This window comes from Lissotriton vulgaris, chromosome 7 (assembly GCF_964263255.1).
Source record: "Lissotriton vulgaris chromosome 7, aLisVul1.2, whole genome shotgun sequence".
Lineage (NCBI taxonomy): Eukaryota > Metazoa > Chordata > Amphibia > Caudata > Salamandridae > Lissotriton > Lissotriton vulgaris.
Window position 1 is genome coordinate 1,572,895,876 of NC_141695.1, and position 17,142 is coordinate 1,572,913,017.

Sequence of the window (17,142 nt, forward strand, 5' to 3'; positions counted from 1 at the left end):
GTAAAGTCTTTGAACTCTTATGTGAAGGACTCTTTCGACTTCCTGCGCATGGTGGAGGGGTTCACATGGGGCCCCAATATGTTATTGATGACACTTGATGCTTCGCCTCTTTACACCTCCATAAGACATTGTGACGGACTGAGAGCAATGGAATTTTACCTCAACAGGCGCCCCACCAATTCAGTGGCACATAACAAAATGCTACTGAATATGGCACAGATGTGCTTGGACCAGAATTTTTTCTTCTTCAATGGGATCATCTACCAGCAGGTCAGGTGTGTGGCAATGGGGGCCTGCTTTTCCCCAAGCTACGCGCGCTTGCATGTGGGGATGTGGGAGGAGCAGGTCCTCTTTGGCCAACACCATGAAATTGCTTTTAACAATGTTTTACTGTACCCGCGGTATATCAATGATTTGTTCCTCATTTGGAGGGGTAGCCCAGAGAGTGCTAAGGACTTTGTTGAGGTTTTAAACAGAAATAACATCAATTTAAAATTCACTTCCAACATTAGCTCAGTAGCTCTTTGTTTTCTGGATGTGGAGGTATTTGTTGCCAATGATGCTCTCTTAACCAGGTTGCACAGGAAACCCACCGCGGGCAACACTATGTTGCACGCGACAAGCCATCATCCGGGTCATCTGATTCGGAGCATCCCTTACGGGGAGATGCTCCGGATCAGAAGAATCTGTAGTACTGATACAGAGTGTGAAGTGGTGCAGGAATCTAGTAGATTACGATTCCTAGCCAGAGGATATTCCAATGCCAGTTTAACCAAAGCTATTCAACGTACACGGTCCATTACGAGACAGGAGGCCATGATACCTAGGGACAGGACACAAGACTGCAATGTCCTGGAGGATGACAGAGTTCCTGAAATACCCTCGCGCATTGTACTCACGTACAATCGCAAGCATGGGGAACTCAGGAAAATCCAATATAAAAACTGGAATCTTGTCCAAAGTGATCCTATCATTGGTCAAAGAGTAAAGACAAAACCACTTTTGACCTTTCGTAGATCACCATCCATGGCAAAGGCTTTGGTTAAAAATACCCTGGAACCTAAACTTTCTAATACCTGGTTGGCTTTGAGCAGAGGTTTCAAAACTTGCCCTCAGTGTAAAGCGTGTCGATATGGGAGCAATAGGACACACTACAACAGTCCTTTCCAACAAGAACCCATTGCCATCAGTAAAAGGTTAACTTGTAGAACAGATTTCGCCGTGTATGTGCTGGAGTGCCCTTGTGGTCTCAGGTATGTCGGGAGTATTCGCCTGCCTGCCCACAAGAGGATACTCCAGCACATACGGGCAATCGTGGGGCACGACCAATCCTATCCGGTTGCCAGGCACTTTGAAACCAAGCATGCAGGCAATCCCAATCAGCTCCAGTATTATGTGATCGATACTGTTCCAGCGTCAAGGAGGAGAGGGGATCGTGAGTCCAAGCTCCGTCTCCTTGAGACCAGGTACATACTGGAGCTTAATTAAAAAAAAACGGGAGGTCTTAACGATAGGGAGGACTTACACACCTGATTCTAGGTTTTTTTGACACATTTGTAGCCTGTCCGGCTAGATATATCCAACTGAATATTTATTACATATGTCATGTTTTAATATAGGTACTTGTTGGCATTATGAGAACACTTATGTAATGTTTGTACGTTTGTTTTATCGTCTTTTTTTAAACAAAAAGAGAATCTGTTTGTCTTGCACATTTTGCACATATTGTATAGCATTTTGCACATCACGATCGCCACTTTACAGTACTTTGGGCAGATTTGAAACAATCCCAAAGCCCACTTGGGCAGTATGAAAGGATTAACAGGAGGAGTGACGATGGAATTATATAGCTAGGACAAGAATGGGGGACATAGGAATGGTAATGAGATCGATGTAAAGTAGATTCCCCTTTTTGATCAATGCAGTCCAAACGAATATAGGGACTGTGCAGGGAGGGTGCAGCCCTACTAGACATTAAGTAAGGGCGAGGAGCGAGAGATCTCCTTTTGATTGACATTGGCCACTGTGGCCTTGATAAATTTTGTATGCAGAAGGGGTCTGCAAGTAAGGCGCACTGTTCCCTTGGAAAGCAAATTATTTCCACGTTTTTATACAAATTCAATTTATTAACAATTGTCAACATTTATTGTTGTTGCAAAATTATAACTCATATATGTGTATTACTTGATTACATGTATCATTCATGATATTTCATGCATAAACTTCTGCTGGATTGTATGCAAAATCAGTACATACATTTGGATTGACAATTTCATATCATAACATGTCACTGTATTTTCTCAAAAAACCTATATATACATAAAAGTGAATTGAGGAGAATCATTTCTTCATGTAGCTCCTGATTCTTTGACCGATGCCCAAATGCATTTCGGGAACTAGTCCCTTCATCAGGGGCAATATCCTATGGAAATGAGTGCAAGAGTTTAGAATAACGGGAAATAATTTGCTTTCCAAGGGAACAGTGCGCATTGCTTGCAGACCCCTTCTGCATTCCAGATTTCTTTTGAATGACATTAATTTGTGGTCTGAAGTTAATCAATGGTTTAAATAGGGCAATAGGATCTACCAAGTTTAGATATTTTTAAATGTGTGTACAACCTTCCTGTAAATATTTCTGGATTTAATGTTCATTGTAGACTGCATATATATTAGAGAAAGAATTGCGAGGGGCAATATAAGTAATACACAATGCCCATTCAGGGCAGATGAAGTTGGTGCAGCTAAGTGCTGAATGTGGATAGTAGGTGATGTAGCCCATTTAGGGCAGAATACGGCTTAATCACGATGGATTGTGACAAACTGATTGGCATGTAGATACTTTTGTTATTAGTTGAAGCTAATAAGCAGTGCATGATTTTGATATGTAAAGAATATGATTTGAATCGAAAAGAATAATGATTGCTTATCGGCAATTTGGGGCTGTGTAAATAGATTGGTGTAAATTTAGATGAAACATATCATAATGTAAATCCAATATGTCTGCCATACCAGGTGAAATCCATGGATATTGTGTGGTCTCCTTTTTATGTCACTGATCTTTGCAACTCGAATTGCGAGGGGTAATATAAGGGAACACAATGCCCCTTCAGGGCAGACTAAGTTGGTGCAGCTAAGTGCTGAATGTGGATAGTATGTGATGTAGTCCATTTAAGGGCAGAATAAGGTCTAATCATGATGCATTGTCACAAACTGATTGACATGTAGATACTTTTGTTATTAGTTGAAGCTGATAAGCAGTGCACAATTTTGATGTGTAAAGAATATGATTTGAATTGAAAAGAATAATGGTTGCTTATTGGCAATTTTGGGATGTGTAAATAGACTGTTGTAAATTTTGGTGAAATACATCACAATGTAAATCCAATATGTCTGCCATAGAAGTGAAATCCACGGATATTGTATGGTTCCCTCTCTATGTCTCTGATCTTTGCAACTCAAATGAGAATGTAACTTTATTTAAACACACAAGATGAAATGTGAAACTGACACTAAAGAAGGCGGAAGCGCCAATACGCATTTGTCAGTCCGACACCAGATTAAACTTAAATATATAAAAGTATATTGTCAAAGGCTCAATCCATTATCACCTCACAGCGTAATATCCATTAAATATTCACTGGTGGCCGTTAGGTGAGGTGATAATGGATTGAGCCTTTGACAAAGGGCTTTGGCCCGAAACGTGTAAGGCTGTACATTTTCCTGCAATGCTTTCACACTCCGTGCTGGCAGCCTCCGAGCTAATAGGACATACAATTTACTAGCAAACTTATACAACTCCAGTAAAAAAGAAAACACAAATGAAGGTATGATAAAAATTATGACTGAAGGCATTTGAATCGACCAATGACAGCCTGAAAATACTTACAATGCCATCACAAATTCTGCATAGTAATCAAGTCATTTATTTTGTTACAATTTTGCCTAATCGTAATAAATAGGCATTGGCATATTTATTTAGCATTTCAAAAACAGGCAGACATCTTTAGAGTAGAAATATTGTGTATGCAAATTAATAGGTTGAAGTCACCCCAAGATTTATGAATGACATTTCAAGCAATTTCATCTGTACCTAGATGGACACTTAGGGGCCGATTCAGATTCGGTAAAATCCTGTCCAAATTGCCGTACGGAGAACATTTCCCTTATGAATCGTATTCCCGAACCGTCCCCGTACGTACGATGTAGTACGATGTGCACCCGAAGCAGTTCTCCGTACAAATCGTACCAAACACCGTACGACTCAATAACCGGTACAAATCGTATTCTGAACATGCAGTACGCGATGTACGTACGGATTGGAGCAGCATTTTCCGACCCAGCAAGTAGGATTCATCTGAGCAACACTCCGTACGACTCTTTTTCTATAGGAGCTGAAAACGGCCAGAAAAGCAGATTTCGACTCGAAATGCGTACGAAACGGCACCCCCAGGTACGGTACATACACCCTATGATTGCAGGGGTACGGTGCATCGGGGTACGGTGCATACACCCCTGGAATTCAGGGGTACGGTGCGTATGTCCAGTGCGTACACCCCATGATTGTGGTTGTACGGTGCCTAGGGGTACGATTCGTACCCCCCAGGGTCATAGGTGTACGGTGCGTACACCCCGTGCGTGCACCCTTTGAGTTTAGGAGTGCGGTGCGTATGTGATTGTGTGGCTCTCTGTACAAATTGCTTCTATGCAACGTTTTCTGTATGAATCGCGTACTCATTCCCCGGTCCGAATCGTACTTGTGGGGTCATAATGCATGTTTACGATTCGTACGGTTCACTGTGAGGGTCTATGTCGTACGGATTCAACCTTGTTTTTCGTATGGTTCGCAATGATTCAGACGTATTTTTTACCTACGGATCGTACTACGTGACGGAATTGATGATTTGTACGGAAACGGCTACGAATACGAATCATCGTACGGATTTGTTTCCCAAATCGGAATCGACCCCTTAGTAATGGCTTGGAGTACTACAATTTTAGAAAGATTTGAAACAACTAGATTTGACTGAAGAGTATCTAGTGAGGATTTGAGGTACTGCATTTTTGTGAAACCTTGAAGCAGTTATTTATAATTTGCACAATCACCTACTAACCACTTGACATACTGCAGCTTTCTGAAAAACATCAGATTTTTATGTTCAACTCAAATGGAACATCTGCAGTCTAGGACAGCCAATCTTTACGAAAAAATCAAAAGACATTTATTTGCTCATATACAAAACACCACTCAGAAAAGTTTGTTAATATGCTATTTTCTAGGTTGAAGACACACCTACTGAAATTTATGATAACAATTCAAGCAAGTGCATCTGGTCCTAAATGGACACCTGCTAAAGACTTAAGGTACTACAGCTTTGTGAATCCTTGAAGGAGCTAGATCTGACTCAAAAGTGACTCCTAGTTACGGATCCCGATACTACCGATTTGTGAAGGCTTGAAGCCGTTAGATTTGCATCAAGAGGGACACCTAGAACCGCTTCAGTCTTCAGACTCTTGTACCTGATTCAAGAAGGCCATCTAGGAAGGATTCACCAAACTGATGGTTTCTCAAATTAAATGACAATTTCTTTTATGTTTAGGTATGGCATTTGAGACAGCTTTGTAGTCTCATTAGACTATTGGCTTTGGAAAATAGGAATGCAAAAATAATGCAAAATGTACATATAGTGAAGGTCTTTTAGAAGGAGCACTTAATCCAGTGGTGTGATAAATGGTCATTCATATTTTGTTGGCCACCACAGCATTATGAATGAGAAATAGGTCTACCCACTTTAGCAATTGATTCCCTTCATTTTGATGGACTGCAAATGTCCCATGCACCATTTGTTCACATCCACCTAAAGATAATTCCATTGTATTCTGTGACAAAGTAGGCTTAAAGTGTGCTTTTTATTGTTATTGTTTAATATTAACATGAAATTCCCACTATTTATTTTGGTTGCTAAGTTAGATAGTGATGTGTTTTCTTTCTCCTTTTTAACGTTATAAAGTTTTAAACATTTGTAGCTGTCTATGACTTGTGTGCGTGGGTAGGTAGTGATTAATTCTTATTTCTTTAATAACTAATAATAATAAAATGCATGGTGCAAGAACAGGTTTTCTGTAGCTGTGTTTAAGTGCAACATTTTCTCAGCTGATTGTTACATTTTGATTTGCCACGGCTGGTCAGTGCCCTTACCTCTGTCTTCCTTTCATGATCTTTATTTGCTTAGGTTTGAATAAACACTTTTCAGACTAATGTTCTGAATTAGAGCTCTGTTTCTGTACTTTCCTTCCCTTCATGCCTACTAATTACAACCTTCACCAATCTGCTATATCTAGCAGCGGTTTCCTAATCTACCATGGGAGAAGCCACTTTGAGGAGGAAAGTCCCTATGGAAAAGTTACTAATGCCTGTCATTACTGGATGTCTGCTAGCAAATATGAGTACCTCAATGTACAACCAAAGCAGAGTCAGTGCTCATGAATAAGCCTTTCTAAATAACATGCAAGACTTTTATCAGCATTTTTATCAGCATGTTAGATTCCACTAAACATATCAACCATTTCCACATCACATATTCACTGAGTTAACTCTGATGGAAATGATGGTAGTCCAGTCATCTCACACCAGGCAGCTGATCTACCAGTATGTTTGGTGAACGGCTGTTGACAGAGCTCAATGAGTCTCCAGCAGCAGCTTGTCTATTATGTGAGGTACATGAAATCTGGTGCTGATGTGGTTGGTAGTGCAATAGGTAAAACATAATATTGTTTCATGGTTGTACTATTACCCCTAAACTTCAAATAAGGTCCTAGGTTTTTTTTAATTGACTTCTTTTGGCAGAAAGTAGTGTAAGATATTGTCCCAAGGGTTGAAAAGTTGGTGATTTCCAAACAGATACAACAGAACGCACCCCTATGAATGCACTAGATCCTCAATAAAAATCTGAATTCAAAGTGGCAATTTCTCACTAGCTATACAATCTGGTGTATGTATTTTTACAACAGCAGTGGTATGAAGACCACATCATGGCACAAAAACACTGGCAAGGTATCAACTCTCCGAACCTCCTACCCGTTGTGTGACAATTGGTGTGATATTAGTGTTCCAACATTTCTCCTTAAGTACATTGTTCCAGACGTAGGCCAGAACTGGCTTATAGGGTCTGTTGAAGTGGAAAATGGCACACTAGACAGTCCAACAGTGTTTATCCAAGTAGAATCATTAGACTCATTTTGGCTTCTCTCTATTTAGAATAGTCATAGACAAAAGGGAAAAAAAACAAGGATTAGTATATTTAATAAACCTCTTCAGGCACAAATCAGGGATTCAACTTTGCTCAGGTTTAAGAAACAGTGCCAGTTGAAAAGTCAGGGAAAAAGTCTTGGTTGTCCTGCTTTGTTTGCTGGTAGACTAGCAGCTGAGAAGGAGATTAGTAAAGCAAGAAGGAAGTGGTGTTTATCACAACAAAGTGCAGCAGCCGCATTAAACCATTCAGTGCGAAGAAAGAGATCTAGTTTCAAAAAAGAAGAGGAGGAAGCAAGCTGAGCCATCTGTCTTTAGATCCTCACCTAACACATCAATGCAGAGACATAAAAAGTTGCCCTACATCATAAACAGAAAAAAGAGAAGGCAACTTCATCACATGCCAATGTAATTGTGAGCATTTTAGGACATTATATTAGTAAGGATTATCTGCAACATTAAGCAGTAAAAGGCACTCAGGAAAATCAAAACACAGGGGGCCAGATGTACGTCCTATCCAATTAGCAACTTGCAAATTGTGTCGTTTTGCGACTCGCAATTTATGAGTCGCAAATTGGAATACACAGCTTTGTCTCAGACACTGTTAGTGTTTCCTAATTGGTTCGCAAATTGCATACCTCATTAATATTCATGAGGGAGGTGCAATTTGCAAGCCCACTGGGGATGGCTGGCACTCCCAGGGATGGTGGCCTGCTGGGGTAAGCAGACCACCATGTCTCTGACTGCTTTTTAAAATAAAGCAGTTTTTTTTAAATACAGCTCCTTTTCTTTAAAGGAAAACAGGATGCATTTAAAAAAGAAAAATGAAACGTTTCTGTTTTATTTTTAAGAGTTGACAGTGGTCCATGAGACCATTGCCTGCTTGTTAGACCTGGTACCGTAGGCATGAGTCTCCCTTCCATTTTTTGCTGTTGTCTCCTCTGTTTTTGATATGTTTTTGCTGGTTACATTCTTTGGGCACTGTGCCACACATATTCAGTGCCACATTGCAAGTGCTCCATATGTTAAATTGATGTAATGGAGTAGTGACTCCATGCTTGGCTTATTCCTTTTCACCCTCTGAGGCGGAAGCCGGAGGTTCTACTCCTCTTTTCTTTACCTGCTCTGGCACAGACTTAATTGCAGAGGGTAACGCTAATTTTAAATCGCGTCCCGAGTGACGCTTGCTTTTTATTTGCGCCTGATTTTAGAAGCGGATTTCAACTAGGATCTTTGTTCCCTACCTTCCTCTACCTCCTGGGCCGCTCTCAGCTGAGTGTTGACGCTGAGAGCTGGTCCCGCGGAGGCGAGGGCTGTTTAGCGGCCATCTTGGGTGTAGGCGCGCCCTCGCGCTCTAGTCGTTATAAAGGGGGCTCAGGGGGCTCAGGTAGAGACTGCCAAACGATTCCTTTTCACCCTCTGAGGCGGAAGCCGGAGGTTCTACTCCTCTTTTCTTTACCTGCTCTGGCACAGACTTAATTGCAGAGGGTAACGCTAATTTTAAATCGCGTCCCGAGTGACGCTTGCTTTTTATTTGCGCTTGATTTTAGAAGCGGATTTCAACTAGGATCTTTGTTCCCTACCTTCCTCTACCTCCTGGGCCGCTCTCAGCTGAGTGTTGACACTGAGAGCTGGTCCCGGGGAGGCGAGGGCTGTTTAGCGGCCATCTTGGGTGTAGGCGCGCCCTCGCGCTCTAGTCGTTATAAAAGAGACCCCTGTTGCTCCGCGTAGCGGACGCGGTCGCGGATGCGCCGGATGCCCGCCGGAGTCACGCCAGAGTCCAGCCCGTCTGCGCCCGTCCGCGCTAAGGACGCGCTGGACGGCTGGTCCCTGGACTCTGGTAAAATGTCATCTCCCCCCTGCAGCTACTCTCTTCGTGATTTGTTGGCTCTTAAACCTTGTAAAAAACGCTGCTCACATTCTTATGAACCGGATGATTTCCTGCTCCCACCACGATGTGGCTATTACCTCTCGACAAGACCTCCTAACCCCGCCCCCATCTACCCTACCCCTGAACACCCCGTCACTACAGTTCTAATATAGTAGGAGTAGAGGGCATCTTGGTCAATGCCCGCTCCCTTATCAAGAACAAGGTTATGTTTAAGGAGATGGTACTGGACAGAACGCCTACTCTAGTGTTTGTGACCGAAACCTGGGCTAAGGACTCTTCCGACCCTGATCTAATAGAGGCTGTCCCTGAAGGTTACTGCCTGGCCAGACTAGATAGGCAGGGACGAGTGGGAGGGGGGATAGCGATCCTTCACAGGATCACCTACAATGCCACATAGTACCCATAACTGATTTTCCTGACAGTTTTCAAGCACTTTATTTTACAATAAAGGAAGAGCAACGCCCCTTCTTTAACGGTATCTTAATTTATCGACCCCCTGGCTCGAGAACCCACTTCACGCACCACCTCCTCCAATCTCTCGAACCCTATTTTGGCCGAGACAACTTCTCCATCTTGGGTGACTTTAACTACCACTTAGAACGGCACGACCTCTCTGATACCTCCTGTCTCATTGAGGCCCTAGAATCTTGCAGGCTTACGCAACGTGTCACGGGAGCCACACATCGTGCAGGACACACTTTGGATGGCATCTTCTCCAATGACCCCCGTTTGACTACCAAGGACCCGATCCATCTTTCCTGGTCTGACCATCTGGCGGTCCCTTTCCTTCTGAAACACCACAGGGTGAACTCCTGTAAACTAGGGAACCATACAATAGAGACTACTAGAAACTTCAGGAATATTAATAGCAATTCCTTCGTGCCCTGGGCTGCAAGCCTTGCTATCACTGGCCTAGATAGCGTACAGACTGCAGTCGCTCACTTTGAACAGGTCACTACTGAGGCCTTGAATAAACTGGCCCCAGAACAATCCCGGCGCCGCGCCAGAAAGAGACCTTCTGCCCCCTGGTTTTCCGACTCCCTTAGGCTTCTTAGGCAAGAAGTGAGGAGAAAGGAGAGGCTATGGCATGCTAGTTGGGATCTCAAGAACAAGGAAGCTCATAGACTTCTTGTTAAAAAATACAAAGCTGAAATTCTGCAGGCTAAACAAGAATACTTTGTTACCGCGACTTCCTCGCTCTCCTCCCCGAAGGAACTCTTCAAAACTGTTGACTCCCTGGTCAGATTGCAAGCCCCTGACCCTGTCATTCCTTCTCAGGATCTCTGTGATAAGATCGCCTCCTTCTTCCATTCTAAAATTCAGGATATCCACCTAGCCCTTAAGGAACAAAGAGCTGTTCTCAGTGCATCTACACCCAGGGTAGAGATGAGCTCGATCACTACAGAAATCTCCCCACCCTGCACTCTGGACGCTTTTCCCCCGCTGGCCTTGCAAGATCTTGAGATACTGTTAGCCAAGACTAAGTCTGGTTCCCCTCTGGATACCTGCCCACTGAAAGTCATCAAGCAGTGTAGGGAGACCCTCTTACCACCGCTGCTAGAGATAATGAATCTAGCCATCAGAGATGGTATTTTCCCTGTAGAGTGGAAGAAGGCGGTAGTAAAACCGCTGTTGAAAAAGGCCTCTCTGGATCCGGGGGTCCTAAAAAACTTCCGGCCTATCTCCCTGCTCCCTGCTCCTGCGAAGATGCTTGAGACACATCTTAACAAGCATCTCGCCATCTTTGTGGAAAGCTCGGGATGCTTAGACTCCTCCCAGCATGGATTCAGGAAAGAATTCAGCACTGAGTCAGCCCTCACCATCGTGCTCGACAAGATCCGCACGACAGTAGATGAGGGCCAGACCTCTCTCCTGGTCCTGCTAGATCTAACTGCGGCTTTCGACACCCTCTCCCCCTCAGTACTTACATCGCGGCTGAGGGAGGTGGGGGTGAAGAACGCAGCTCTGGATCTCTTGACCTCCTTCCTCACGGGGAGGGAACAAAGAGTCAAGCTTGGGGAGTTTCTATCTCCATCCCGACCTGTGCTATGTGGGGTTCCTCAAGGGTCAGCACTCAGCCCGACCCTTTTTAATATCTATGTTACCCCACTAGCCAAATTAATAAGATCTTTCGGGATGGAGGTAGTCTCGTACGCAGACGACACTCAAATCCTCGTCTCTCTTCCCCATTCAGATGAACTAATCGCCTCCAAGTTTAGATCTTGTATGGAGGCGGTTGGTAAATGGATGATCCAGAACTCTCTGAAACTGAATGGGGAGAAGACGGAGGTGATGGTGTTTGGGGGGAAAGAAAACATCTGGTCAGCCAATTGGTGGCCCGACTCTCTTGGAACATGCCCTTCCCCCACATCTTCTGCTAAAAATCTCGGGGTGCTAATAGACCCTGCCCTTGACTTAGGTAGCCAGGTGAGCAGAACCGTTTCCACCTGTTGGGGCCTGATTCACACCCTACGAAGGGTCAGGAAATATCTCCCCCTCCAGGCAAGGAAACAAATAGCTGTTGCTCTTATCGGCTCGCGTCTGGACTACTGTAATGCGCTGTATGCTGGACTTAACAAAGGACAGCTGCAGCGCTTACAGGTGGTCCAAAACGCCATAGCCAGATTTGTCCTGGATATTCCCAGATGCTCCTCGGCCACTGCAGCCAGGAAAACGCTGCACTGGCTGCCGGTAGAATACCGTATCCGGTTTAAAGTCCTATGTATGACCTATAGAGCCATCGCCAAAAAGAGCGACACTGGAATAGGATCCATCATCTCCCACTATGTCCCCCGAAGGAACTTGCGCTCCTCTGGGAAATTGCTTCTGGCAGCCCCCCGTGTACGAAGAGCCAAATGGGGCGGCAGAGCCTTCTCCACTCTTGCCCCTAAGTGGTGGAACGAACTTCCTCTGGATCTGAGATCTCTCCCATCCTTACAGAACTTCCGCACTGCCTTAAAAACCCTTCTCTTTCAGCAAGCATATGTGTAGGGTTTCATGTCTTTTCCTGATCATTCTCTGATCTTTTTGCTAGGCGCCTTGATACCTGCGGGTTATTGTTTTGGGCATTATAAATCTCCTTTCAATTCAATTCAATTCAATTTGATTTACTTGTCAGGCCCTAGTACAGTGCACCATGTGTGCCCAGGGCCTGTAGAACAAATGCTGCTAGTGGGCTTGCAGCACTGATTGTGCCACGCACAGAAATAGCTTGTAAAGTGTGTCTCAGACCTGTCATTGCAAAGCCTGAGTGCAGTTCAGTACTGCCATGTCGACTTGGTAAGTGCATCCACTTACCAGTCCCTAAATCTTCCCTTTTCAACATGTTAGCCACCCCTAAGGCTGGCCCTAGGGCAGGGTGCATTGTATGTGAAAGGTAGGACATGCTAGTGAATTACAGCCAATTTTGTTTTTCCCTATTGCAAGTCTACCTGTCCCCATAGGCCAGAATGGGCAGTAGGATTATAACATCTTATAATCCTAACTGACCCAGGGAACATGGTAGAAAAACAAATGTAGTATGCCTGAACTCAGATTGATAAAATACATTTTTAGTAAAGTTGGTTTTAACATTCTGTGTTTGAAAATGCCACTTTTAAAAAGTAGGTATTTTCTTGCTTAAACCATCCAGCCTGTCTCTGCTAGGTTGTGTATTGCATGTCTGGTTTGTCAGTGACAGGGGCTGAGGGGGCTCCAGGAGGCAGGGTGAGTCAGCACTAGGCTGAATAGACTTATCTGCATTGGGAGTGGTGGGAGGAGTAGCACCTGGGCCTGAATAGGGCTGTGCCTGCCTTTCACAATGCTGGCTCCACCTCCGGTGGTACGTCCGATGACCCTGGCCCACACTGACAAAGGAAGAAGTTGAGCACTGGCAAAATGCACCCAGAACTGGTTTGGACTAGGTACAGACACTCTCTACCTTCAGACACAAATGATTTGTGTGTATAAAAAGGGGGAATCAGACGCCAGAACTTTAGATTACTTCTGGACATCAAGACAGACCTTTTGCCAAGGAGAAGAACCAGAGAATCTGCAGGAGTTTTTGACTTCCCCGGTGCCAGTGTGTTGCTATCTGGGGCTGGCCTGCAGTGGTTTCTTTATTGCCAAGGAAAGGAGAAAAACTTGTATTTGCAACTTTCATCATCTTGAAGAAGAATCTCCAAGGGCTTGAACTGTGCTTGCCTTCTGCTGAAGTCTCAGGGATACAATATTTCACCCCCAGCTCACCCCTGAATTTCCTTGCAAGGAATTCTTTTTGCCTGCGTGTTGTTGGGAACCGGAAGCGCGACTCAATGAGTAGTGTGTTGCATCCACAGCTGTCAACTCATCGGAGAAGCGTGTCTCCGTCGCATCACTGGAGAAGCATGCAGCTACCGCAAAGGTCACCGTCGCATCACCGGAGAAGCGTATTGCAGGGCCTGTCACAGCTCCAAAGTTACAGAGTCGCCGCATGGCCGTCAGGCATGCACGCATCACCTTCATGTCGTTGCATCGCATCAAGGGCACCATCTTCTCGCATCGCACCAGATCATTGCATCACATCAAGGCGCCCTCTTGTCACATCGCAACTGGGCCACACCACGAGATCGTTGCATCACCTCCTCTCTGGTAAGGAACAGACGCAGTGCCTACTTTGCACAAGCACTTTGGAACAGAGGCATTGACTCCTCAGAAACAAGGAACCAGTGCTTCGTTTTCCCTGCAAACCTTTGGTTTATCTTACGTGACACATCCAAAGGTACTTTGTAAGAAACGTGTCGCATTTACCATCTAATATGAACTAAGCTATTTCTACCATCTTACAGTCATTTTCTTTATACTGTATTGTGGATTTTTGATGTTTGGGTCTTGTGTTAAGTCTATTTAAAGAATACTTATTTTTTATAAAACCTGTGTTGTGTCCATCTGTACTGTATGTGTTCACAAATGTTTTACACGGTGCCTCTGAGATCAGACCTTCCAGCTCGTGCCAAGCGACCACAGGTTTGAGCAGGGGTTATTTAGGAGTGTAGCCCCCTTACTCTGACTAGAAGCAAGGGTGCCTATTTGGACAGGTGCAAGCCGTTGCCAACTAGAGACCCCCAGTTCTAAAAAATATTTTCAGTGCCAGTCACAAAGGGGGAGGTGTTCCCTGGGGACCCCTTCCCGTTTACGAATGGCTTACCACCCATTTGAAATGTGTGGTAAACTGCAAGTGTTTTGCGGCTGCAAGACAATCTTACATTGAAGTGCGACTCACTGTTAGGAAGGGATGCTCATGGCATGCCCCTACCTAATAGCGAGTCACAAACCCTATTTTGTGCATCGGTAATAAGTTACTGAACCGCAAAATAGGGTTTGTACATAGGGCAGATCGATTTTGCAGTCGCAAACGGGCCGATTGCCCGTTTGTGACCACAAAAAGCGGTTGTACATCTGGCCCAGAATGTGATACTGCATTCCTTTGCTGCTATAATTGATTCAGGACTGCTCACAAAACCATTGGCTATCCCTGTGCCAGATCCTCCAGCCATTGATCTCACTTTAACTAATCGACTAACTAATTTGCCCCATTAATGAATTGATATTTAACTCAACTAGGAGAAATGGGGCTGGAGAAGGGTGTAGTTGCTCTGGAATTTGGGGGAGACAAGGAGTTAAGGGAAGGGGATAGTGATGGCTTGGGTGACGAGGTTCCTTCGGAACATCTTGCATGCCTTGACGTTGCTGCATCTAGAATTAGAGCGGACTTATTGACAGAAGTTAAATTGTTGAAATCTGCTGTCCAGGTTCTTACTGAACAGGTCACTTCTTTTCTAACTAAAGGCGACCAAGAAAACCTCTCCCTGATTCAGTCCCCTATTCGGCACCCCCAGCCAACTTCACACATCCATAAGCCACACCTCTTTGGAGCAGCCCTCCATCCTAAATTGTGCCAATATCCTTCAAGCGTTACTGCCAGACAAACATCAAGGACTTTAGACACTCATGCGGTCCATAACACTCAAACACAAGCTCCCTATAGCAGGTTTTGGACCAACCACTGCCCATCCCTTGCCACCTTTTAGAACTAACGAAGGCATAACAAACCCCACAACTAATCCCAAAAGCAGGTGTGAACAGATTCGCTTGCCCCCAAAAAGCATTTATTTGAACTGCATGCCCAAAATTCCCCCACATGCTAAATATGAAGCAGAGGACTCAATAATCAATAAATCAATTCATTGGATTTGCAATGTAAGGGGTTGCCGTTCAGTCATACGGGAAATATATATTGCAAGCTAATAGGCTTACCCACCCTAACATTCAACCAAGCTGTATAGATCTTCTCTTGGCTGATGGGAATCTGGACCACAATCTTATAGCTCTGGAAGCCAGAGTGAGTACCCCGAATACTACTGGCATTCAGTTCAAGTATCGACCATTTCAATCTTCACCTTCACCATCGCTCATTACACATTACACATACACCTGTCCAAGGTCTGAATCCATCTTAGCAATGAATGATTGTCTCAATTTGCAAAGCAAACACAGGGAGATGATGGACGGAGCGCTGAAAATTTTCAAACACTCACCCCCAGTCACAGATCTGGGTTGACTCCATCATCGTTCTTTAGCTCACTTCGCCACCCCAGTTCAGACACAGCTATATGCAAATCAGACTTGACCCTGTGCCTCATGGGAACAGTCCAGCCCTAACTGCCAAGCCATGTCTTCCCTCACCCGGAAACAAGCATCCTGTGACCGGTTTCGGGCTAACAGCCCTCATCAGCCAGGCTAGCTTGAATCTAGTACTAAAGTGAGGAAGGGATCCTCGTCTGGGCATACCCTGCCAATTTAGGGCAAACAAAGCAAACACAAGGAGATTATGGACGGAGCATGAAACCTTTCAGCGACTCACCCCCAGTCACAGATCTGGGTTGAACCCATCGTCGTTGAGCACAACTCAACCAAGCTAAAAATAGACCCAGGGAACAAGTCAACATTAGCAAAAATCAACCCGCTTCTGGCCTCTATTGAATGATGTGAAGAAATTGCAAACTTCTTTTCCCAAAATATTGCCAAGATTGATCTATCCTTTGCCATAACCCTCCCACCAATCACCCCTCTATGACCTCCCATCCAAGAGTCCTTTTACACCTTCGCCCCCTCCTGACTCTGTTCATTTCCTCACCAGCCCACAGCTAATAAATAATGCATCTTGGCTTAACTTCAGCCCAGTTACAGAGCGGTAATTCCTCAACATCATCACTAAGCTTAAACACTCCTCTCATACCTTGGACCCTCTCCCCGCTAACCTTGTTCAAGATTTAAAGCATATCATCACATCTTATTGGACTACCATCATCAACTCCTCCTTGGCCACAGGGTGTGTCCCTGTTTCCCTCCAGCTTGGCCAAATCCCTCTCCCACCCTCAAAAATGCTACTGCTGACCCCACCGACCTTAACAATCTGAGTCCTATCTCTAATCTTCCTCTTCTATCCAAGGCCCTCGAAAAATGCGCCTTGATCCAACTGAACAAGCACATTGACTCTTTCAGCCTTTTGGACAAATTACAGTCAGGCTTTAGAAAGGGCTGCAGTACTGAAACTGCAATGCTCAACATTGTTGATGACATCCATCACTCCCTTGACAAGGGGGAGTCTTCCTTTCTCATTCTTCTTGACCTCTCTGCTGCTTTCGATACTGTTAACCACTCTGCCTTACTCAACACCCTCAAAGATCAGTTCGGCTTCAATGGTCCTGTCCTCAAATGGTTCACCTCCTTCTTTCAGCACAGGACCCAACAAATTAAAATCAGCAATTGCCTCTCTAAACCTATTCCTGTCTCCCTGGATGTTCCCCAGGGTTCTATTCTCTCTCCCTCTCTATTTAACCTCTTAATGAACCTCTCACCCTCATTCTTAAGCAATCAGGAATCAACTAACACCTCTATGCTGACGATACCCAGATTTACTATAAAATCAAATCCCAAGCTGTCATTTTGCACCTCAATGATGCCCTGACTAATATTCAACAATGGT

General features: G+C 44.5%; 1 pseudogene; it reads right to left on the reverse strand.

Moving 5' to 3' along the window:
- Positions 1–16,046, reverse strand: part of LOC147706021 (uncharacterized) — an 87,513-nt pseudogene extending 71,467 nt beyond the window's left edge.
- Positions 16,047–17,142: the final 1,096 nt, after the last annotated feature.